The sequence below is a fragment of the Zophobas morio genome, unplaced genomic scaffold, assembly GCF_036711695.1.
Source record: "Zophobas morio isolate AGI-343-1 ecotype UQ-CSIRO unplaced genomic scaffold, CSIRO_AGI_Zmor_V1 ptg000021l, whole genome shotgun sequence".
Lineage (NCBI taxonomy): Eukaryota > Metazoa > Arthropoda > Insecta > Coleoptera > Tenebrionidae > Zophobas > Zophobas morio.
In genome coordinates, this window is record NW_026972126.1 from 11,703,441 (window position 1) to 11,728,510 (window position 25,070).

At 33.6% G+C, this 25,070-nt stretch overlaps 1 protein-coding gene across 6 annotated transcripts in view; it reads left to right on the forward strand.

Annotated features, from left to right (window-relative positions):
* LOC135131978 (divergent protein kinase domain 2A) overlaps positions 1-25,070 on the forward strand; it is a 52,341-nt gene that overhangs the window by 20,540 nt on the left and 6,731 nt on the right. The window lies entirely within an intron of this gene.

The following is a 25,070-nucleotide window of genomic DNA, read 5'->3' on the forward strand; positions in this document are numbered from 1 at the left end:
TGGGAAGGTCCATACACTATCGTCACTAGAATAAATGACGTAGTTTATCGGATCCAACGTGGACCAAAGACGAAGATGAAGATCGTTCATCTCGATCGACTAAAACGGTACGAAGGAAACAACGAAGACGCTTCCGATCGGGACGATCGGATTTGAAGAGGGGGGCAGTGTTACGAAATACACCCTTACGCCGCCCCAGTACGACGCCTACGGCGGTCGAGAGCCTTCTGGACGTACGCACGGCGCTGATGGGTGAATCATCGCTGTTGACGGCCGAGAGGCGGGCGCATAAAGACAGGTCTGGAGCGTCTCGAAGCGGCGTCCAGGGGAGTCTCGAAGCGGAGTCGCGATGGATGTTCGTGAAGGATCTCGATCAGAGACTATGGGTTTAAATAGAGGCGACCGTAGGTAATGGATTCATTCATCCAGTGAAGACAGTCGAGAGCGCCGGAATAATTTCTGTACATATTCGTTGCAATAGATAGTGTTGTAATTCGACCTGAAGAAATAAATTTTTGAGTTTTACCAACGCCCGATTTATTATTCGTCCGTCAATCGTAACAATATTTTCCATTTTGAACATGTTTTAAGTTGGGTAAAGAAGTCTACACATATTAAAACACATAGGAAAAATACAGTATAAGCCCGCCCGCCCACCCTCTCTCATTTGTGAGAATTTTTTTATTCGCCGTGAACCAAGGGGCGGAGCTTAACTGCAAAATACTTGTTATTTACAAGAAATTAAAAACGTGTTTTTGAGTATCGTGTTATTGAAAGAATATTATGTACACTAAGAAAAAAAGGGCAAAATATTAAGCCTATCACAATTGAGATAGGGCAGGTGGGCGGGGCTTATATTTTGCCTTTTTTCTTAATATACGTAGTCGTTTTTTCACAACAAGAAACTTAAAACATCTTTAAAATGGTAAATTGTTGTAAACAAATATAGATCTTGCAATTAAGCCGCGCCCTTTGTGATCAGACAACGATTAAAAAATTCATCACAATTGGGAATTGAGATCGGGGCGGGTATGGGTGGGACCTAACATGTACATAGTATTCTTTGAACATGATACTCAAAAACATGTTATTAATTTCTTGTACAGAAAGAAGGATTTTGCAATTAAGCTCCGCCTCGCGAGTTATGACGAATAAAAAAAATCACCAGAATTGAGGTAGGGCGGGTGGGCGTGTCTTATATTTTGCCTTTTTTTCTTAATATACATAGCCATCTTTTCACAACAAGAAACTTAGAACATGGTTAAAATGGTATATTTTTGTAAGGAAATATGGACTTGCAATTATGGGGCGGAGCTTAATTTCAAAATTGATATTTTCTTATAGGAGTACAAATTTTCTATTTTTACAAAACACAAGAGGTTCCTGATATTTTTCCAAAGTACGTCAAAAATAAAACACAAGTGGTTTCTGAGATTCTTCCAAACTACTTTAAAGTCCAGGCACAAGTGCTCTCCTAGATTCTTTCCAGTTACTTCAAAAACAAAAAACAAGGTATTCCCGAGATTCTTTCAAACTACTTCAAAAACAAGACAAGAGATCCCCGAGATTCTTTCAAATTGCTTAAAAAACAACACACAGAAAAATCCTAGAGATTCTTTGAAATTACTTCAAAAACAAGGCACAAAAATTCTCCGAGATTCTTTCAAATTGCTTCAAAAACAACACACAGAAAGATCCTAGAGGTTCTTTGAAATTACTTCAAAAACAAGGCACAAAAATTTTCGGAAATTCTTTCAAATTGCTTCAGAAACAATACACAGAAAGATCCCAGAGATCTTTTCAAATCATTTCAAAAACAAGGCAAGGGTTTCCAGAGATTCTTTCAATCTACTTCAAAGACAAAACACAATGGCCCTCCGAAATTCTTTGAAACTATTGCAAAAACTAAACACAAGGGCTCCCCGGGATTCTTTCAAACTACTTCAAAAACTAGAAACAAGATATCTTCAAGATTCTTTTACACAACTTCAAAAACAAAACACAAGGGGTCCCCGAGATTCTTTCAAACTATTTATTGCAAAAAGCAGATATAAGGGGTCTCTGAGATTCTTTCAAACTACTTCCAAAACAAAACACAAGTGGTTCCTGAGATTCTTCCTAACTACTTTACAACTCAGGCACAAGGGCTCTCACAGATTCTTTCCAATTACTTCAAAAACAAAAAACAAGTGGTTCCCGAGATTCTTTCAAACTACTTCAAAAACAAGACAAAGATTCCCGAGATTTTCTCAAACTACTTCAAAAACAAAACACAAGGGATTGCCGAGATTCTTTCAAACTATTTACTGCAAAAAGCAGTTACAAGGGGTTTCTGGGATTCTTTCAAACTATTTCAAAAACAAAACACAAGTGGTTCCTGAGATTCTTCCAAACTACTTTACAACTCAGGCAAAGGGCTCTCACAGATTCTTTCCAATTACTTCAAAAACAAAAAACAAGGTGTTCCCGAGATTCTTTCAAACTACTTCAAAAACAAGACAAAGATTCCGGAGATTTTCTCAAACTACTTCAAAAACAAAACACAAGGGATTGCCGAGATTCTTTCAAACAATTTATTGCAAAAAGCAGCTACAAAACAAAACACAAGGGATTGCCGAGATTCTTTCAAACAATTTATTGCAAAAAGCAGCTACAAGGGGTCTCTGTGATTCTTTCAAACTACTTCAAAAACCAGATACAAGGTGTCCCTAAGATTCTTTCAAACAACTTCAAAAACAAAACACAAGTGGTTGCTGAAATTCTTCCAGACTACTTCAAAAATAAAACAAGTGGTTCCTGAAATTCTGCCAAACTACTTAAAAAACCGGACACAAGAGGTCCCCGAGATTCTTTCAAGCTACTTCGAAACCAAGAAACAAGAGTTTCCCGATATTCTTTCCAATTGCTTCAATGACAAGTCATCATGGGCAGAGGCGGAGGAACCGATGGTGCCCGAGTCTAAATTTTAAATACTTTTAAATGAAGTAAAATTTCGGCCTTTTAGGCGCCGGTCTAAATTTTTCCCGCGCTGATTCAAAAAACCCGTCCCACCCATCACTGCTAGTTGAGCGTGACAATTTTTTTTTATTACCGTTATACCAAATTGGATTTGATGAAAACTTAATTAAACTCACGAACTCGGATATTTTTTGCTATAATAAAACATAAATTACACAAAAGTTTATCTAGGACGCGAAATGATATAGAATTATAGAATTAGAACGTACTGGGAATGTTCAAAGAACTGAAAGTTTTAAAATAATAAAGAGATAAAGGGTGAAAGTTTTAGAAGAAGTATTAAGAAATCTTCTTACAAAAATAATTGCAGACGCGTTTTGGCAATCAAGTTGGCATTATCTATTTTGTATATATTTTCGGTGTTTTAGGGTAATAAACGTTATAAAGAGGTTTAGAACTCGCCCACGCAGGGAACGCTCAGCTTGGCCATCACGTACTTGTTCCTTGCGTAAACCAGTTATCGACCACGTGAAACGTATTGCAAATATTAATAAATAATTACGATAAAAAATGCAGGCGGATTCATAAACCACAAGTACAGGAGTATATTATTTTATAAAATTGACATAGTATTTATTATATTTTTTTAAAAAAGTTCTTCAGTCAACTACGCTGACTCACCATCCATAAAAAGATTTTGTTATTTTAGTAACGACACTTAATTAATTTGAATAGGTGTAGTGTAATACTCATATATAATAATAATAATCAAAATTTCGGGAAAATAGAATGAACCGTTTTTGCTTTGATCATTAAAAAAAGCTCCGGCCCGCATTGATCCCCCGACCTCTCATCTGCGAAGCGAGTGGACCTTCGCTGCTCTTATAGAGGTCCGTATTATGTGTCTAAAGAATAAAACGGTTTAAACAATAAAAAAATTAATAATGGACGAAATTGAGGTAGATTGATAAATCACAAGTACAGGAGGAAGTTATTTTATAAATTTTAAATGACTTTGTGGTGTGGGGATTATTAGACAAATTTTGGTTAGAGTTTTATCAGCGGGAGATCCACAATCCGGAAATCTGTAGCGGACAAATTTACACTTTTAATAAATATTATTTTAGATCCAAATTTTTACACCCTAGTCTGTTCAGATGTTGTTGAGTTGATAGAATTAAGAAATTAGTAACACCTTCTATTTCTTGACAGTATGTTTAATATCGTTTATGTATGTCGGAAACAACAGTGGACCTAGGTGCGAACCCTGACCGACATTTGAAGCTAGTTCATAATAATGAGGAGATAATCTATTCATCCTTACCGCTTCTTTGCGTGCTATGATAAACGAGTTAAACCAAGATACAAGATTTAGAGATTAATCTGACTAAAGAAAAAATAAAATTTGAAAATTAACCTCGATATATTTTTTTTTATTTCCAATAAGTAAAGCTATGATGGGCAGAATGTTCGTTGTTTTTACCAATACACCCGGGTATAAATTGGCTTTCGTACAGACGAAGACAGCAAAGCGTGAACGCACATCGTATTACTAATTTACCCATTAAAATATTCATAAACAACATTGTTGCTTATTTTGCGTCCCCTTTTGGGCCGCTCCGTACCTTCGTGGATCCCACAAACCGACAATCGCAAGCGGGAGAAACGAAATTGTTCAGGTGCGACTTTTGTGGGCCATAAAACAAAACGCACCGCTCATCCCAAAGGTTTTTATAATAAGAAACTTGCCGCATCATCGGATTCCACCTCCGCCCCGAGAGAGATCCACCGGAAGAGGAATTATCTTAATGTCGCGAATTTGCAACTAACAGCGGTGGGAGTAATTCAAATTTCGCTTCATACCGGATGATCGTTTTATCAATACATCGGGAAGGGAAGGGAATTTGTGCCAATCCCGCACAAACGCCGAATCTTCGCAATATGTCCGTTTGGCAACGATTGCGAGGACACCTCCTGAATGTTTGATCTGCAGTTGTGCTAAAAAGATAAAAAGCGACAAGAAGGATTCGTTGATGGAAGGGCAGGGAAATTGAGGCGACACTTCTTGCAGCATCCAAGAAACCCAGTAAGTGGGCGGTTATGGGGAGAGCGATCAATGAAACGACGTTACCAACGCCTAAGATTAAACCAAGCCTGCCGGATTTTGATTGTCGAAGTCACGACCTGGTGGATGTATTGACACTGTGTGTTGGTTTGGGGGATGGCAGAAGTGCAGTGGAGTTTGTGTTTGGTGGTGGCGCCACTTGCGGGGATTTATTGTCACGACAAGATTTCTGCCGTTGAGCTGGGGTGACAGTTAGCGGCAGTTCTAGCTCTGAATTGAGCTCTAAACTGATCTCTAATCACACTCAGCTACACTAAGAATGCAAAAGTAGCTGCTCACTTTGTCTGACACAGTAATTAGGTTTCTGTGTTCCATTATCACATACTTGGATTGCTACACTCGAGGAATATATCGCTAACCGTAAGATCCTCTCACTTTGAATGCCACCTTGTTGTAACAGAGAATCTCCAAGAGTTTAAAACTGTCACATGAAAAGTGGAAACATTTTTCCTCGCCTTAAGTTTTAGGGAAATTCGCCGTTTCCTGCACCGTGCATGTATTGATCGCAAAAATTGTAACTGGTCCTTCTGGATTGTTCTTTTAGCTAGTTGTACCTTTTGTTGTTCGTCGACAATCACAATATCAATGGACATTACACCTTATACTTAGTTAAAGTTTCTATAGTGCAATTGGACAAAGTCACGGTAGTGGAACCAGCACGAAATGTTAACAGTTGGTGACTTTATTACAGTGTTATTTAAAGCAGCAGGGGCGTTTTTCCGCTGCTGTGCGTAACATATCCGTCACATTTTATCTACTCAGATTACTGTAACTTTAAAACTGAGAAACTAGGTAAGAACTTTAAAACTAACGTGAAGTTTGAGATTAGGGAAACATAAACAGCGGCGCACAGCGGAAATTGTGGATTGGTTGGAAGAGGATGCTGGTTTTGCATTTTAATGTTTAGTTTTAATAATTCAATATTGTTTCAGTTGTTGTCGTTCTTAATTGGTGGCAATTTCATCGTGATCAGTTTTTCTTACTTCCTGAGCGTAGTTTTTGGAATTATATATACAAGGTGACTCAAAAAAATTAATCAGTTGGGCAGTTTATGGTATTGATTAAATCAAAAACGATTCACTCTATTTTCCCCGAAAATTTGCGAATACAGTACTGTTATTATTATTGTTATAATCTAATCCAAATTGATTTTTCTAAATTTATCTGGTTTTTCAGAAAATTAATTTAATTATTTTTTTTTTTGTGTCCTTGTAAATATGTTGATGACGTTATCACAAAATTTTGTAACGGAGATTTACATTTACTTTAACGTTACATAATTATAATTTTTGTTGTATCATATAAATCTATTTTTTCTATTGTTCGATGTTTTGGTTTCATAATTTTTCGTTCTTTTTACTTTAATTTTTTTAATTTGTCAATTTCTCGACTTCCAACTTTATCAGTTTTTCTATTTTTTAATTTTCCGGTTTCCAATTTTTAAATTTTACAAATTTTCGGTATTTATTATAATTTTTCATTTTTCGATTTTTCAGTTTCTCGATTTTTAATTTCTCTATTTTTCAGTTTTTCGTTCCCTCAATTTTTCAGTTTTTTAATTTTAATTTTTCAGTTTCTCGATTTTTTAATTTTCATTTTCTCGATTTTATATCACAATTTTTCGATTTTTCATTTCCTTGACTTTTTTAATATCTTTCGTTGTTATAATTTTTCGATTATTTATTTTTTTAAATTTAAATTTTTGTTTTTTCAGGGCTTCAATTTTTGAATTTATTCAAATTTGCAATTTTTGCAATTTTAAATTTCCAATAATTCGATTTTACAATATGTATAAATGTATTTCGTTTTTCGATTTCTAGGTTTCTCAATTTTTAATACATACTCACATAATTCGATTTTTCAATTTTACAATTTTGCAGTTTTTCCATTTTTTGATTGGAAAAGTTGAAAAAGAGAAAAATTACAAATCGAAAAACAAAAAATCGGAAAAAATTAAATTGAAAACAAAAAATCGAGAAAAATTATTGAATTGAAAAATTGGTAGAAGAAAAAAAAAACGAATCGAAAGTCGGAAAATTGATGAATTAAAAATCAAAAAATTGAAAAATCGCATAAATGAAAGTTTTAAAATCCAATAAATGAAAAATGGCAAAATTCTGAAATCGTGAAATTAAAAAAGTTGAAAATTTAAGAAATAAAAATACTTACAAAAACTAGAAAAATTGCAAATCAAAAATTGAACAAACCAAAAACTGAAAAATCGGTAAACTGAAAAATCAGAAATTGAAAAAAAAACGAAAAATTAAAAAGTCCAAAACTTGGAAAGCGAAAAATTGAGGAAACCAAAAAAAAATGAAAAATTTCACTTTGAGGAAAAATTTTGAAAATCAGAACATTGAAGAACCGAAAAATTGAAACATCCAAAAGTTGGAAAATCGTAAAACTGAAAAATCAAAAATGAAAACTTCAAGGTCGAAAAATTGAGCGGGAAATTGAAGAATTAAAAATTGAAAAGTTAAAAATTGAAAAATTGATAAAACTGAAAAATTAAAAATCGAAAAATTCAAAAATCGCATATATGAAAGCTTTAAAATCCAATAATAATTGAATGATTAAAAAATTCTAGAACCGTAAAATTGAAAAAGTGAAAAATCAAGAAACTGAATAATTTGAAATTGAAAAAAACGAAAAAGTAAAAAATTGAAAAATTGAAACATCCAACACATAATTGGAAAGCGAAAAATTGCAATTTGAAAATTTGAAGACATCAAAAACTGAAAAATTGATAACTCCTTTAATTGTAATTCGAAAAATTGCAAAATCTAAAAACTGAAACATCCAAAAGGTGGAAAATCGAAAAATTGAAATTGAAAATACAAAAAATTACAAAATCGTAACATTGAAAACTCGAGAAACTCAAATCGATAAATTGCGAAATCTAATAAAAATTGAAAAAGAGAAAAATTACCAATCGAAAACCTAAAAAATAGGAAAAAATTAAAAAAATCGAAAAATTGAAAAAAAGAAAAATTGAAATCGAGAAAAAGTAATGAATTGAAAAATAGGAAAGAGGAAAAAACGAATCCAATCGAAAAATTGTAAATTCCAAAAATTCTAAAATCGAAACATTATAAAATCGTTAAAATTGTAAAGTCGTTAAACTTCAAGTTCGAAAAATTGATAATATAAATATCGAGAAATTGAAGAATTAAAAATTCAAAAGTTAAAAATGGAAAAGTTTTAAAATCTAGCAACTGAAAAATAGAAAATCGTAAAATTGAAAAAAGTGAAATTTAAGAAATTATAATTGAAAAATCGAGAAACTGAAAAATCTGAAATTGAAAACAAAAACGAAAAATTAAGAAATCTAAACCTTGGAAAGGAAAAAATTGAAGAAACAAAAAATCGAAAAATTTCACATTGAGGAAAAGAAAATTTTGAAAATCGCAACATGGAAAAATCGAAAAACTGAGAAATCAAAAATGTAAACTCGAAGAGTTGCATGTCGTACAATCAAAAAAATAAATAAAATGAAAAATTAAAAAGTTGCAAATCGAAACATTGAAAAAATAGAAATTGAGAAAACAGAAAGTTACAAAACCGGAACATTGAAAACTCGAGAAATTCAAATCTAAAAATTGAAAAATAGAAAAATTACAAATCGAAAACCAAAAAAAAATAGGAAGAAAATAAAAAATCGAAAAACTGAAAAAACGAAAAATTGAAACATTGAAAAATCAATAATCGAGAAAAAGTATTGAATTGCAAAATTGGAAAGAAAAACGAATCGACTCGAAAAATTGTAAATCCCAAAAATTCTAAAATCGAAAAATTATAGAATCGTTAAAATTGTAAAGTCGGGGAAAACTTTAAGGTCGAAAAATTGATAAATTAACTATCGGGAAATTGAAGAATTAAAAATTGAAGAATTAAAAATTGAAGAGTTAAAAATTGATAAAATCGAAAAATTAAAAAATCGCATAAATGAAAAAGTATTAAAATCCAATAATAATTGAATAATAGAAAAATTCTAGAACCGTAAAATGAAAGTGAAAAATTTAAGAAATGATGATTGCATATCTAATATGAAAACTAGAAAAATTGCTAATCAAGAAAGTGAATAATCTGAAATTGAAAAAAACGTAAAAGCAAAAAAAAAAATTAAAAGTTGAAAAGTCCAATAATTGGAAAGCGAAAAATTGAAGAAACCAAAATTTGAAAATTTTCACATTGGAGAAAAGAAAATTTTGAAAATTAGAATACTGAAAAATCGAAAAATTGAAAAAATCAAGAAAACAAAAAAATTGCAATTTGAAAAATTGAAGGCATGAAAAACTGAAAAATTGAAAAATTAAAAATTGATAACTCCTTAAATTGTAATTCGAAAAATTGCGAAATCTAAACACTGAAACATCCAAATGTTGGAAAATCGAAAAACTGAAAAATCAAAAATTTAAACTCGAAGAGTTGCATGTCGTGCAATATAAAAAATTAAAAAATTAAAAATTAAAAAGTTGCAAATCGAAACGTTGAAAAAATTGAAATTGAAGAAACAAAAAATTCCAAAATCGCAACTTTGAAAACTCGAGAAACTCAAATCGAGAAATTGCAAAACTAAAAATTGAAAAAGAGAAAAATCACAAATCGGAAATCAAAAAAATCCGAAAAAATGAAAAATCTAAAAACTGAAAAAATGAGAAATTGCAACATTGAAAAACAAAAAATCGAGAAATTTTAATCAATTGAAAAATTGGAAAGAAGAAAAAGTGAATCGAATCGAAAAATTGTAAATCCCAAAAATTCTAAAATCGAAAAATTATAGAATCGTCGTAAAACTTCAAGTTCGAAAAATTGATAAATTAAATATCGAGAAATTGAAGAATTAAAAATTGAAAAGTTAAAAATGGAAAAACCAAAAAATCGCATAAATGAAAAAGTTTTAAAATCCAGCAACTGAAAAATAGAAAATCGTAAAATTGAAAAAAGTGAAATTTAAGAAATTATAATTGAAAAATCGAGAAACTGAAAAATCTGAAATTGAAAACAAAAACGAAAAATTAAGAAATCTAAAAATTGAAAAATCCAAACCTTGGAAAGGAAAAAATTGAAGAAACCAAAAATTGAAAAATTTCACATTGAGGAAAAGAAAATTTTGAAAATCACAACATGGAACAATCGAAAAACTGAAAAATTAAAAATGTAAACTCCAACAGTTGCATGTAGTACAATTGAAAAATAAAAAATAAGAAAAGTTGCAAATCGAAACAGTGAAAAAATTGAAATTGAAAAAACAAAAATTCCAAGATCGCAACATTGAAAACTTGAGAAACTCAAATCGAGAAATTGCAAAATCTAAAAATTGAAAAATTCGAAAGTTGGAAAATTGAAAAACTGAAAAATTTAAACTTTCGAGAGTGTCATTTACGCCGCTGAGTTATTTACTTTATCAAGATCGGAAAAGAAAAATCGCAAAAAATTTAGAGATTTTAAAAAAGTGTGATTTGTTGGTCTGCTTTTCAGGGGCTCGGGAAGTTATGTCGAAATAACCTACAATCCGCAATTTTTTCTTTCTATAAAAAACCGCCAGAAGTTATTTAATCAAGTTGACGGTTTCGGAACCCGGGCCATAAATATTTAATAACTTTCAACGTAATCTGAGCGATTTGATTTATCCGTTTAGTAAAGCGATTTCTCGAAGGAATTAAGCATCAAAATCAAGATATGAAAATATTCCAATTACGATGTCGCTGATAACGGTCTTGGAATCGACGCTTATTTGTGTAAATTCGTTGTATACATCAGGAGGAATACTAATAATGCATTCATTGCATGTTTTAAATAAATATTGATCGATCTCTATAGGATTCATTAGGTATAATCAGAATACAGCGATTGTATAGAGCGTAATTTAAATTGGCGTAAAACCGTGTGGTTTTCAGTGTGTTACCCAAATCTCATTAATATCATAATTAAGTTTCTTGTTATACGAATATGCAGTTGAATTTTTTTATAAACGGTGCTACAGGCGAAATAAGTTCATATTTTTGAATTTGGAAATTTTTATTTTCCGAGTATGATTCATTTCGCAAATGGCTAATTTCACGCTTCCTCGACGTTTTAGAACTTCTACAATGGGCAAATGTCGGTCTCCTATTTCCGTCGGGTTGTCATCAGAATGTCGTTGGAATATTTTGCGAACAAACGAAAACACTTTTTTGGAACATTTGTTGAAGAATAGAAGTCAGAAGAGGGGAACAAAACAGAAAATTTTATGTAGATAAGAGAAATATATTTTACTGTGCCATTATGACTTTGTGTTTTGTGTACCAAACTCGCGATTTACCACAGTATATTATATACGCACATCCGGCAGATTCGCCTGTTACTCACTAATGATGACACTTTTCAAAGCAGATTTATCATGTTTTCTGACGTTCGTAACCGTGCAGTTTTTTGTGGCTTTTCCTGCCTTTTCGGGTAGCTATATGTAGTTATTTGCACGTATTATTACTACATGACAACACCCACTAATGGTATTGCGTGTTTTAAAAATCGTGCATTTTCGGTGGTCCTTTCTCCCGAATGTGGCGCCACGCGGCGACCAGTCCAACTAAGCACTTGCGCTTGTCGTTCACAAGCCTTTATTATCCAGCAGGTCGTGGTCGGGAAGTTTTGGCAAGCCTTTTAATTCCATTCATAAAAAAAATAGGCGACTGATTTAGAACACCTTTTGGCATCGCATTTGCTTCATTCATGAGTCGCGACCAGCCGGAGGCGAGCCTTTTCCCAGCGAAACCCACCCGCCAGACCTTGTGCGAGCGTTATGGGATCTTTTTTAATTAAATTAACCCGACCAAAGGGATGCGTAATGGTGATACGCCACTCAGTAATTACCGTAAAAGTATCGGGAATAACGCATTAATAAATTGAAACCGCCGCCACTCATCCCGGTTCCAAATTTAAACGAGGTAACTTCTGATGAGTTTAGCGGAATCGATCAGTTCCAGCTTTGGGCACAATCACGTTTAAAGCAGCTGCCACCACGCCAGAAAAAAAACAGCCGCAGACCGACAATCGATTTCGGATTCTGAGAGGCCCCACGTTGAGCGCCAGTTTAATGCGCCGCGAGCCGGTGTTTCGTGGGATCAAAATAGTTTGCAGTTGTTCGTGTGTTTATGCTAACACGAATTGATAATTCTGACGTAAAATTTAATCTGTGGCTTGATGGAGTGATGTGACGTCCACGGACATGATTGCAAATTAGCTTGGTCGCAAGCTATAAATTACAGGTGTAATAAATATAAAATTTTAATTTTGGTTGAGCTGTTGATAAACTGCTGAATGACCAATTTTAAATTTATTCGTGAATAAACCAATTTTGAATTTGTTCGTGATAAACACCGGAATGAACACATTTAGAATAAATGTGCTTTTTTGTTGAGCATCTGATTAATTGCATTGTATTTTTTTTACGGACCACTGGCGTCCATGATAAATTTCAACAATTTATTTTTGTTTTACAGTTTATTATATGTATATATATCGTTCAGGATGTTTTTAGATAAAGGTAGGCCGTGTAAATTTAGTAATTTGGTTGGCAACCAATGTCGCATATGTAAAGATCCCTAATGAAATTGAAATATATCATATTAGGTTGAGTAAGGTAATTTTTAATGTAAAGTTAGAAAATCTGACAAAAACTGGAGCACTGTTGGCAGTAATTTCACACTTGATACAGGGTTTCTATAAATGATTAGAGGGTCGAAGTAGGTCATGGATGTGTGCCGCCTATCATTTTATGCGAATGTTACTAAATGCCCAAGGATTCACGACAGGTAGCAGACGCATCCGTATAACGGGTTGCCTAAATTCTTCTGAGACAATCTTGTCAAAGATGTTCTGATTGTGATCGAGTCATCTCACATCCACAACAACTTCCTCATATACTAAAAGTCTTCCAGATTTCCTTCCTCATTTACTGAAGGGAGAAGATTTTCCTTTGTTGAGATTGCCAGTTCGAACAAATCTGTTGATTACATTTCCTCCTCTAACGATGTTTCTTGAATTTACAAATCAGGGTATTTGGCCAGATATTCTTGCTTACAAGCGGTTACAGAATGCACCCACTACCCACTCTCAATTTACAAATGTCCCATTGCGATAATAACACATAACAATGAAAGTGTTTTATTCAACACCATAAACCATTTTCACGGTCTTCATTTCCTAGCAAAAAACCGACTATTTCGCTGTTCTGTATCTAGTATTATTGCCTACCGTCTTGAAAATCCAAAATATTTTTTTATCACGATATTTTGGGTTTGAAATTTGTTACATTCTGGTTATAAATGCATGCTTCTAAGTAATAACTACATAGTTGTACGCAAACAACACTGCAATAAATAACTCATTCGTGAATTATTAACGAGTACGTAAATCAAGCTTATGTGAGTAGGACGACATCTGAATGGGCAAGATTTTGAAAAGGTTGGACGCTTAAAATTTTCGTTTATTGTTGCGTTCTTGTTTTTTTGGCAACGCATAAATAAACTTTATATACAATGTATCTAATGTAAGAAATTTTGCGACAATTGCCAATTCGTTAAAAGTGCCTGGAATTCACAAATCATTCGGTACTATTCCTGTGCTATTGGTTAGAGGATTTTTGTAATACCTCTCATTTTGTATCCAAACGTTAATGCTTATTATATAAATTTCTCTATTTTTGCAGTGTTACATTTTTAGTTCTCATAATTCGCTGTTTAGTTATTATTATTTTTTTAAATTTCTTAACGGTGATGTAGTTCAGTAGTGTTGGTTTTCATGAAGTTTTTTTGTGGTCAGTCCTATTTTCACACATCCCGTTAACACTCATTTAGAGCTACGAGTATAATTTAAAATTAATCGAAGGTTATTTAGACAACAAACAAATCGAGTTGTTTAGTTAAAGCAATACACATAGATAATACCAATCGCAGTGTAAGAATAAAAACACTGGCCCATGACTGCGCGGAACTCGTGATTATTTAAGCGGAAGTCTGTGTTTAGGCTAAAAACTCAAGGCAGATTCATGAATCATAAATACAGCGTATGTTATTTTATAAAATTGAAATCACATTTAGGATGGAAAACACTGACGTGCCGTCAGCACAATGTTGGTGGAAATGATTAGACAAATTTTGATAATGCTTCACCATCTATAAGATATTTCTAACATACATATAAAATTGTACAACAATCGGTCTAATAAAAATTGACAAACGAGAGGCAGATGGAATTGCGAGACCTACTTTTCATACCGTAGGGGCTAGGAGAAAACATGAAAGCGGCCATTCGCCAGATGGTCTATTTTAAATACGTCGCTTTCGAACCCTGTATCTTCTACCTAACTCGTCATAAAACCCATCTTCTGTTCCCACTTTCTCCGATTTTTCCCAACGGTTTCTAAATAACGGTTTCTAAATTCTTTGATTTATAAAATTCTACCACTGTTTCACCGAGTTTTCTGTTCATTCCCTTCTCCAACCAGATCTTCAACGATACGGTTTAAATAATCTTTAAAAATTCTCAACTAGCCTGGAGTTTTGTATAGAATTTTTCAGTTCCTTGTCTTGACAAAAATATAAAAAATTTGAAGAGTTTTTTTTATCTATTTACTTCCCGAGCGTAAGCTAAGGAAGTATAGTAATCGGGTCCATCGGACGAATGAATATTTTTGTCTTGTTACGTTGATCGGTGAATAAAATCGGCGTGGGTAAAACTCAACAATTTATTTCTTAATAACTGGAATTTACACGACTGATTACACAGCGACTATGTACAAAATAATTCCTTTTAAACCCATACTTCTGCGATCGAGGAGTTTCTCGAATACCCATCCAGGCTTTTCGAACACCCGCCGGCCGCCTTCAACAACGATGAGTCACCCGTCATTGCCGTGCATACCTAGTAGAAAGCTCTCGTCGGCCCATAGGCGTCGTACCGGAGTGGCGTATGAGTTTCTTTCGTAACAATATTTTCACGACGTTTCATGACCCCTAGAGTGCGAAAAAAGTAGTCTCCCGTTTCCGTCTGTCTGTCTGGTGTCTGTATCCATTTTTATTAGACACGTAATCTCCGAAACTGCTAGACCGATTGTTGTCAAATTTTGGATGTATATCAGAAATATCGTGCAGACGCTAACCAAAATTTTGCTAATCATTCCCACTAACAATTTGATGACGTTTTTTCAAAGAATTCTATGTTTATTTCATTTAACTGTTATACCACAATATAGTTTACGAATCCGTTTTGAGTTTTTCCCTAAGTGCGCAAATTTTTGCAAAAACATAACGCATGGTATAATAACAGTTTACCATTAGCGCAAGGAATCCCGGTCGTGGACGTCTCGCCTTCGATTCCAAACTTGATCTTTCAGTTTTTTTTTTAATTTTTGAGATTACCCTACTTTTTTGAAAAGGTGAGGATATGCCCCTTTTTATTTAAAAATTTAAAAGCTTCTCGAGGATGCCCAATGTCTTATTTAAGAATGTGAAATCTTCTCGGGGGTCCCAACTGTCTTTTTTAAAAATATAAAACCTCGGGAGCCCCAAATATCTTTTTTTAAGAATGCGAAACCTCGGGGGTACCAACTGTCCTTTTTTAAAGAAGGCGAAACTTTCTCGGGGACCCCAAGTCACTTTTTTTAGGAATATTAAATCTTCTCGGGGCTCCCAACTGTATTTTTTAAGAAGGTAACACTTTCTTTTCTTTTACACTGTAACTAGTGCCTTCTATATGGTTTTTACTCCATATAGGTATCACGAAAAAGTAAATTATAAAATCAAAATTTATAATTTTTCAGAGAAGCAGTATTTGTTGGACTGTATTTCAGAAGCGAGGGAAGTTCTGTCGAAATAATTTTCGACCAATTTTTTATACAGGGTGATACATTTGAAACTGATTTTTCACATTTTCAAATGGGACAGCCTGTATTTTACTAGATCTCGAGCTTATATTTACTTAAGTTTTCTTTTTAAGGTTTATCACAACTACCTTACCAGATTTGGTTTCAAAACACACCTTACTTAGCGAAAAGTTATTTTTATTACATATATATAGGAAGTTAGGGTCCATTCAGCGAACGACTAATTTCATGTTTTCTTGACGTTTCATGATATATTTCCGTCTCTCTGTCGTTTGTCGTTTGTGTCGATATTTATTAGACCCAGTGAACCGATTGTTGTCAAATTTTATACGTATTTTAACCATATCCTGCAGATGCTAAAAAGCTAACCAATATTTGTCTAGTCTACCCCACCAACAATATGAAAATGTCACCTTAAAATCATCTTGCATAGCAAATAGTATTTCAATTTAATAAAATAACATAGTTTTGTACTTGTGGTTCATGAATCCGGCTTTACTTTTTACCTTGGGTTTCCAGATTTTTTAAATTTCATATCAGCACTGCGTATGAATATACCATTCTTTATACATTTTGAATGCCGTACTTTTTAAATATTGAAAGCCACTCTATAAATGCCGTATTTTGAAGGTGGTACTTTTTTATTATCAAAATTTTGTAAAGTCTGTGAAATATAGTTTTTAATTAGAATTGTTTATACAGGACGACTCAAGAAAGTTAATGAATGAAGCAATTTATTTTATTGATGAAAGTGAGAACGGTTCACTCAATTTTCCTGAAAATTTCGGGATACGGTTATTATTACACTGTACCTATATAAATTGACATACGTGTCTTTGCTAAAAGTTAAGAACGTCATCATAAAATTTTCTTATGGAAAAATTTAACTGCATTATACGTATAGAATCGTCTTATGTTGACAGTCCACAGATATCTTTATTTTAACTTATAAGGGTTGTCATCAAAATATAAGAAATTCGCTAAGTTAAATTTTGTAATTTTTCAACCCATCTGTATTTGTTTGTTTGTACTTTAGGCGCAAGGGAAGTTCTGTCTACATAACTTTGGACAGATTTTTTTATACGCGTTTTACGCAAGGGGACTAAATTTTTTGCAAAATTCCAATCCAAAATCTTTAAAAATGGTGGAGTTGTAATTTTTCCATAAAAATACAAATATCTCAAAAAGTGTAGTGCAACTCATTTTCTCTCTTTTCGGATCTATAAAATATGTGGGTTTAAAAAAATTGGTAGGTATAGTTTCCCCAGTTCTGATTTGTTTGTAAAAGTTAATTTCCTTAACAATAGATTACTACTGCCGGTGATGGTCATAAATAAGGATTTAACCTTGCCGCTACTATTATACAGAATAATGCTTAAATCCTTATTTATGACTGTCCCATCACCGGCAGTAGTAATCTATTGTTAAGCTAGTGAACTTTTACACATTATAAAAACGAATTAAAACTGGGGAAACTATAATCTTTAAAAAAAAAACATCTTGTATAACAATTATATTAGACAGCATGAACGAATTTTTTCACTAGTCGGTGAGAAAACCGTTGAAACACCCTGTATAAAAGTTCACAAAAAATGCATTGTACATCCACAAGTTAAATAAAAATCGGATTCAACATCTAGTAATAAGTGTCAAACGAACTGGTAATCGGGTCGTGGAATACTCATATCCAATGCATTGGAGATTTTAAAAATTAAAAAAAAATAAATTAACTGATTCACTTGGGTAATATCAAACTGCGCCGATTTACCGACATCATTTCACTAGAGTTTGAATACCAGTAAAATCAAGATGATCCACTTATGATCATCTTAATTTAAAGTCACAGTGATGGTGTTTATTGGAAAAATCTCTCTTAATGGAGTACAAATATGCTACAGTCTACCGAAAAGTAGCAACATAAATTCTTCCTTGTTGACACGCTTCTCCTATTTTCGACGAAAAGTGCGAAAGTCCTTGTAGATTTTACTGACTGAATCTTATTTCATACACGATTCCACCGAGAACAGACGGCGGGCGTCGTACAAAGGATTTTATTATTTTTCAGTATTCTGGGTACCAAGCAGTAACATGGAAATTCCGCTTTATATTTTCTACAGCATTAGGTCTAATGCCTTCTCCGATTGTAAGAAGCTCACAAAGAAAACATTTAATACAGGCTTTATTTCGTGTAAAACCTGCTTTACTCTTTATTTGAATTAAAGTAGAGGAAACAACAACGACAGAAATTAAATACAGAGTTTTGTGTTATTATTATATGAAGTTGTTGAAAACTCACAATAATATTTATAATTTTTGCACAATAAAAGTACAAAGTAGACTGACGAAAGGTGTGGAAAAAAATTGGTAGACGCCAGAAAGCTGATTATTCAAGCTGTAACAAATGGAAGGTCTCAAAGTGAAGTTGCTAAATTATTTAAATGTAATCAAAGCACAGCGATGAAAAACTCCAGAGGGCAATGGTATCAAATCGACCCCGAGGTGGAAGACCAAGAAAAACAACAAATAGAATAGACAGGATTATTGAAATAAATTTCACAAAATTTGCTTCCAGAATTTTGACATTCGTCTCCTTTGAAAAGATCCGATTTTTCTCTCCACGTTTGCTTCCTCCGCGCTCCCAGCTAGAGATCTCGAAATGCCCCAGCACTGTCAAGGTTGTTGTAAAATTAGTGCGACCGTGGGACGACATAGGCGGCTCGGCTTAATTGGTGTAATGGGGCGGCGGCCGATACACGATTCCATCGTATTGTTTGCCAATCCGAACGACAATGGATGGATTTAAAGGTGATGTTCGTTGACGCGTTTGCATCCAAGTCACGTGCGCCACTGAATTTGCATAGCAGTCCGAATAAGCGACTTATTACCCGCAGTTTGAATAATTCCCAACTCTACCCACGATATTTTAACTTATTTAAAAGTTGTTGAGGTTGTAAAATTGATGACGTGTGGGGTAGTGGCGCTCAGCGCTGAGCTTCGTTTCGCGGTGATTGATTGTCTTTGACGTCATTAATTTCAGTCAACATTGAAACCAGAGGAGGTAGGCAGTCACCTAAAAAGCGTTCCCTTTTTCGATGATGATGTTGGTTACAATCGGCGCGGGTTTTTGTGGAAAGTGGAAGTAGTCGAAGACGAGGATTTCTGTTAGAGCTGGTGGGACATCTCGTTTTTCTGACTAATCGTTGTGCAGGAACTACGTACGTGCTTGTAGCATCCTTAATCAAGGTACAGTCGAATTCTTTTCAGTGAAACGACTGCTACGATCCTCGAATCTGCTAACGTCAGCTTATGAAAGCAAATGACTTATAATTCGGCTGTTTTCTTGGCTTTTGCATTTGTCGTTCAAGGCATTTTGGCACAACTTCAAACAGTAACCTCTCATAACTTGCATTGTACCTGTAATGTAATTTCTCTTGATGTTTTTAGTCTCTAGGACACTTATAGATCTTTGTACTCATTAACGTACGGATTTTTTTTTGGTTTTCTATTTTTGCGGGTGTGTAATTTTTTTCTAAATGTCTGCCACTTCACATGTCACGTTTCTGCTTTTTTTCGTGTAATACTCATAAATAATATTTCAAAGCAATGCCTACTCATACTTTTTTCTCTTGTCTCTCTTGGTAGTGTCATAGTTTGTAATAATCTGCTGGCGAATTTTATTCAGTATTTTTATCCCCACCAAATAATTGAAGACGTCATGTAAAATGCTTGGAAATCTTATGTAAATTTTCTTGTCTTCCATTCCCAGTGGTTTAATGGAGCACTGCATTCAAGTGCATTTTTATTTCCTGAGCATAAAATAGGGAAGTTTTGTAATGCGATCCATGTGGCGAATGAATAATTTTATGTTTTATCGATGTTTCATGGCTCCTAGACCATGAGAAAGTCTCTTGTTCCTGTCCATGCGTCGCCTGTCGTTCGGCATGTTGTCGTTTGTTGACGATTTCATTACGTTAAATAAGTTTTAGAAACTACTGGAGTGGTTGTCTTAAAATTTTAGATGTATTTTAAAAATATCGTTGACGCCGTGTCTTCTGTACCTTGATTGAAGCAATTTTTGCTCCAGCGTTTCCAGTTTTTTTTTTAATTTATTTATTAAATTGACGATTCACCCTATTGCCTTGAAAGTTTAAGAATACAGTAATGTTGCTCTCGCCTAGCATTAATAAAAATAATATTCAGAACGTTTTATTTCATTGTAGCCTCTGTTTTCAGGTAACAGAATTAATGAAATTTCATTCTCTTTTAACACTATTCTGCACGTGTTTAATACTTAAATTATGTTAAGTAATTTTTATATTCTTTTATATAGTTCCCTTGTAAGTTATAACGTGTTTCATTACTGAGTTAAGCTCTTAACTTTTACATTTTAAAAGTCCATTTTACATTTCAAAAGTCAAAGAAAATTTTCGAAGTAGAGATCTTAATAAAATTCTGCTGTTTTGAATCTGATGGGTTTGTTACTTTTTTTTTATTTTTTTTTGCATACGGAATTCATTTTTCAGTTTTTTTACTTCCCAAGCATAAGCTAAGTTACCTTTCTGTCTGTCTGTTTGTCTGTCTGTCCACTGTGCGTGTCGAATTTTGTTAAATTTAACTACGGGGCCCCTCGTTGTAAAATTTTATAGTATGTGTATTATGAATTATTATTAAGTTTCTTGTTGTCGAAATAAGTCTATACATATTAAGAAAAAAAGGCTAAATATAGCCCCGCCCACCCGCCCTATCGCAGTTCTGATGATTTTTTTTATTCGTTGTGAGCCAAGAAGGCGGAGTTTAACAGTAAAATCTTTATTTCTCTACGAGAAATTAAAAACATGTTTTAGCGTCTCATGTTGTTCAAAGAATATTATGTTTATTATGAAAAAATAAAGCCTAAGATTAGGCCCCACCCATATCCGTCCCGATCTCTATTCTCAATTGTGATTAATTTTTCATTCGTTGTCAGATCGAGGGGCGGGGCTTAATTGCAAGATCCATATTTGTCTACAAGAATTTACCATTTTAAACATGTTTTAAGGTTCTTGTTTTGAAAAGACGACTATGTGTGTTAGAAAAAGGAAAAAAAAGCCCCGCCCACCCGCCCTGTCTCAATTGTGTTGATTTTTTTAATCGTCGAGAGCCAAAAGAGCGGAATTTAATTGCCAAATCCTTATGATTTCTCTACAAGAAATTACCATGTAAGACTGTATCGTGTTATTCAAAAATACTATGTGCTTAGGTATAATTTGAGATCATCAGCCAACAGAAGTTTATTGCAGGGAATAGCATCAAGAAGATCGTTAATAAAGAGCAAAAACAACAATGGTGCTAGTTCGATCCCTGTGAGACCTCAGAAGATGAAGAGCTAAAATTTGTGGATTTCACAAATGAGATTCTACCGGTCAGATAAGATATTAAAAATTTCAATAACGGATTTGTGAAGCCAATATTCCAGAGCTTTAGCAGTAATAAACAAGGATCTATTTTAGCGAAAGCCTTTTCGAAATTAGTATACCGGGTGTCTGGAAAATAGTGGAATAACTCTTCAGTACCTACGTTATATACGGGGGTTTCGGGAACTAAAAATTGGCAACACTGCACGCACTTAATGCGTGAATCCCTCCGGCCTACTTTCTGATTTCTTAGTAATGATGGTAGTTGAAATCCACCTTTTATTTTTTTTTAGGACAATAACCATAACAACCAGTGGTCATTAATCGTTGTGCATTATTATTATTATTATTAATAAAACAAGCTGTTATTTTTCATTAATAAATTACCCACAAAATATTTAATAAAACATTTATAAATTATAAAGAAAAAGAAAACCAACAGAAGAAAAATCCATTAAAACACAACCAACTAAACACTAGAGAAGATGTTTAGAATGCCTGCCTTGTGCTCATAATGTTTCCAAATTTTAATCAAAAGTTCGTCATCAGTATTTGCCAAGATAAAACTGATTTTGGCTTTCTTCTAAGAAAAGAAAGGGTGGGTGGGCGGGGCTAGTAACTGTCACGATAAGACTAATTTTAATTAATTAACACATTTAGTTTCCTTTGAATAATACGATTACTTAAGAACATATTGCACTTGCACATGGTCATTTCTTGTAAAAAAATGAGGTTTTTGCAATTAAGCTTTGCCTCCCGGGTGACGACGAATAAAAAAAATCATCAGAATTGAGACAGGGTGGGTGGGCGGGGCTTATATTTTACCTTCTTTCTTTAATATATATGGTCATTTTTTCACGACAAGAAACTTAAAATATAGTCAAAATGGAACATGTTTGCAAGGAAATATGAATTTTGCAATAAGGGGCGGAGCCTAATAGCAAAATCGATATTTCCTTATGAAAATTTACCATTTTAATCAAGTTTCAAGTTTCATATTGTGGAAATAAGTCTACACATAATAAAACAAAACGGCAAAATGTAAGCCCGCCCACCCGCCCTGTCTCGATTGTGATAATTTTTTTTATTCGCCGTGAACTAAAGAAGCTTAACTGAAAGATACTTATTCTTTACAAAAAATTAAAAACATGTTTTTGAGTATCGTGTTGTTCAAAGAATACTACGTATGTCCATTGCGATTTTTTTTATACTAAGGAACTTAGAACATGTTTGTAGGGAAATATGAATTTTGCAATCAGGCTTCAAAAACCGGAACTCGATGTTTAATGCCGTTTCGGAATTATCCGTCAAATTCGAAAATTGCTTTTTGACAATGGATTTAAGAAGAATTTCGTCTAAAATAGTGAAAATATTCAACAACTAAGGCCAGAAACGTACTCACTATTAAGAAAAAATTAAAGCCAAAGATTAAGCCCCACCCATACCTGCCCTGATCTAAATAGTAATGAAGTTTTCATTCGTTGGCAAACCTAGGGGCAGAGCCTAATTGCAAAATCCATATTTCATTACAAAAATTTACCATTTTAAACGTGTTTATTTGTTTTTTTTTTGACTTTTTGTTATATACCTAGTATGGTTTGAACAACACAATACTCAAAAATATTTTTTTTTAATTTCTTGTAAAGAAAGAAGTGTTTTGCAGTTGCAAGTTGCGCTCCTTGGTTCTCGGGGAATAAAAAAATCATCACAATTGAGATAGGGTGGGTGGGCGGGTTTACATTTTGCTTTTTTGTTTTAATATGTATATATTTCTTTTCACAACAAGAAACTTAAAACATGTTTAAAATGGAAAATGTATATAAGGAAATATCGATTTTGCAATTGGCTCCGCCCCGTAATTACAAAATCCATATTTCCTTGCAAAAATGTACCATTTTAACCATGCTTTACGTTTCTTGTTGTGAAAAAATGGCTATGTATATTAAGAAAGAAAAGGCACAATATAAGCTCCACCTATATCTATCCCGTCTTTATTTAATAGAGAAAAAAAATCTGCTAGGTACTCTTTCGATGGATAAACATAAACACTTGAAGTTCAGCATGTTATTATTGCTGAGAGGACAATTTTTTGTCGTCGGTTCTGCTTTAAATTTATTTTACATTGTCTGTACTTGTGCGGTGTAGAGGCTGCGGGGGTGTGATTTATGCGGATAATTTTTACTTTATAGAGGTTATCACAAATTAAAAATCTAAAAATCAAATTGTATAATTTTTCAAAGGAGAGGGATTTGTTGGATTTGTACTCCAGGTGCGAGGGAAGTTCTGTCGAAATAAACTTCGATACATTTTTTTAACACACAGTAATGCTTTTTACTTCCTGAGTGTAAGCTAAGGACTAGAATTGTAATCGGACGACTGCGTACTTTTATATTTTCTCGACGCTTCAAGACTCCTAGTGTACGAAAAAGTAGGTCCCCGTTTCCGTGGGCTGTTTGTCTCCTCCGTCAATTTTTATTAGACAGGTAATCTTCGAAACTACTGGCCAGATTGTTGCCAAATTTTATTTGTGAGTCAGCGATGGTAAAACGTTAACCAAACTTTGTTTAATTCCTACCAGCAGTGTGACGACGTTTTCTCTAAAATTTTTGCCGAATAAACGGTTTGTATATTGTATAGAATAACATACTCCTGCATGTATAATTTATGAATCCTTGTTGAGTTTTTACCTTTGATATCCAAATTTTTGGCAAAATTAAAATCAAAATTATATAACATTTTACAAATTAATCTTGAAAATGCTAAACGTTTAAGGTCATCGGAAGTATGGTAAATCTTTAATCAAAATTTGTCGGATTATACTTCAAGGGCGACCGTAGTTCTGTCGAAATAACCTTCGACCATTTTTTTTTTGTAGTGTAGCGTTTTTTAATGAAATATAAAAGCATCGTAAGATAAAACTGTTGAAGCTTTTCGCCGCTTCCATGAACAAACATTTGGATTCATAGGTGCATTAGACTGAGGGTAATTTTGTCTGCACCTCATTGTTGCCAGTCGACGTCAACATTTACGATAAATTTGGCTCTAACTGATCAATTCGACTAGACGTGTGAGGTAGCATTTTTTGCTCCATCGACATTGCACGTCAGTGACGTCGATTACAGTTCTACAGGTTTTAAAAAAGTTGTACTTGAAATTGAATTTTTTTCTTTACTAAGCTGTTTTAACTGGATATACGAAATAATATAGGTTTTTTTTTTCAAATACGAATAGGGATAATAAAATGGCTCGAATGTGACACAAACCGAAAATATTAATTAACGCACCTTCGTGCCGTGTTACTTTTCCACGATGATCCCACCGAAAGAAATGTCAGTGTACGGTAAAGAGGTCAGAATCGATTAACGATTTGTAAGTCCACGCTATATTAAACATTTTTATTTAAATATCTCCAAATCCCCCATCCATTACCGTAATAACTCATAATCTCTGCTCAGAACTGGCGAAGAGAAGCGGAATAGTAAAGTGACATTTTGATAGTCAGGGAAGGGTTGATGGAGGCGGCGGTGCGCACGGCACGTACTTCAATTAATAATCTGTCGGGGTTGAAGGGATACGCTGTCACAACGGACACACATCAAATCCTTTTAAACCCTAAATATGCGAACCGTACGAAAAAAGAACCATAGCTATTTTTACCCTAATTGAATCTCCAGCCTCCTCTGACGGGCTCCTCACTGCGTAATTTCATTGTTACGTGCTGTCAACA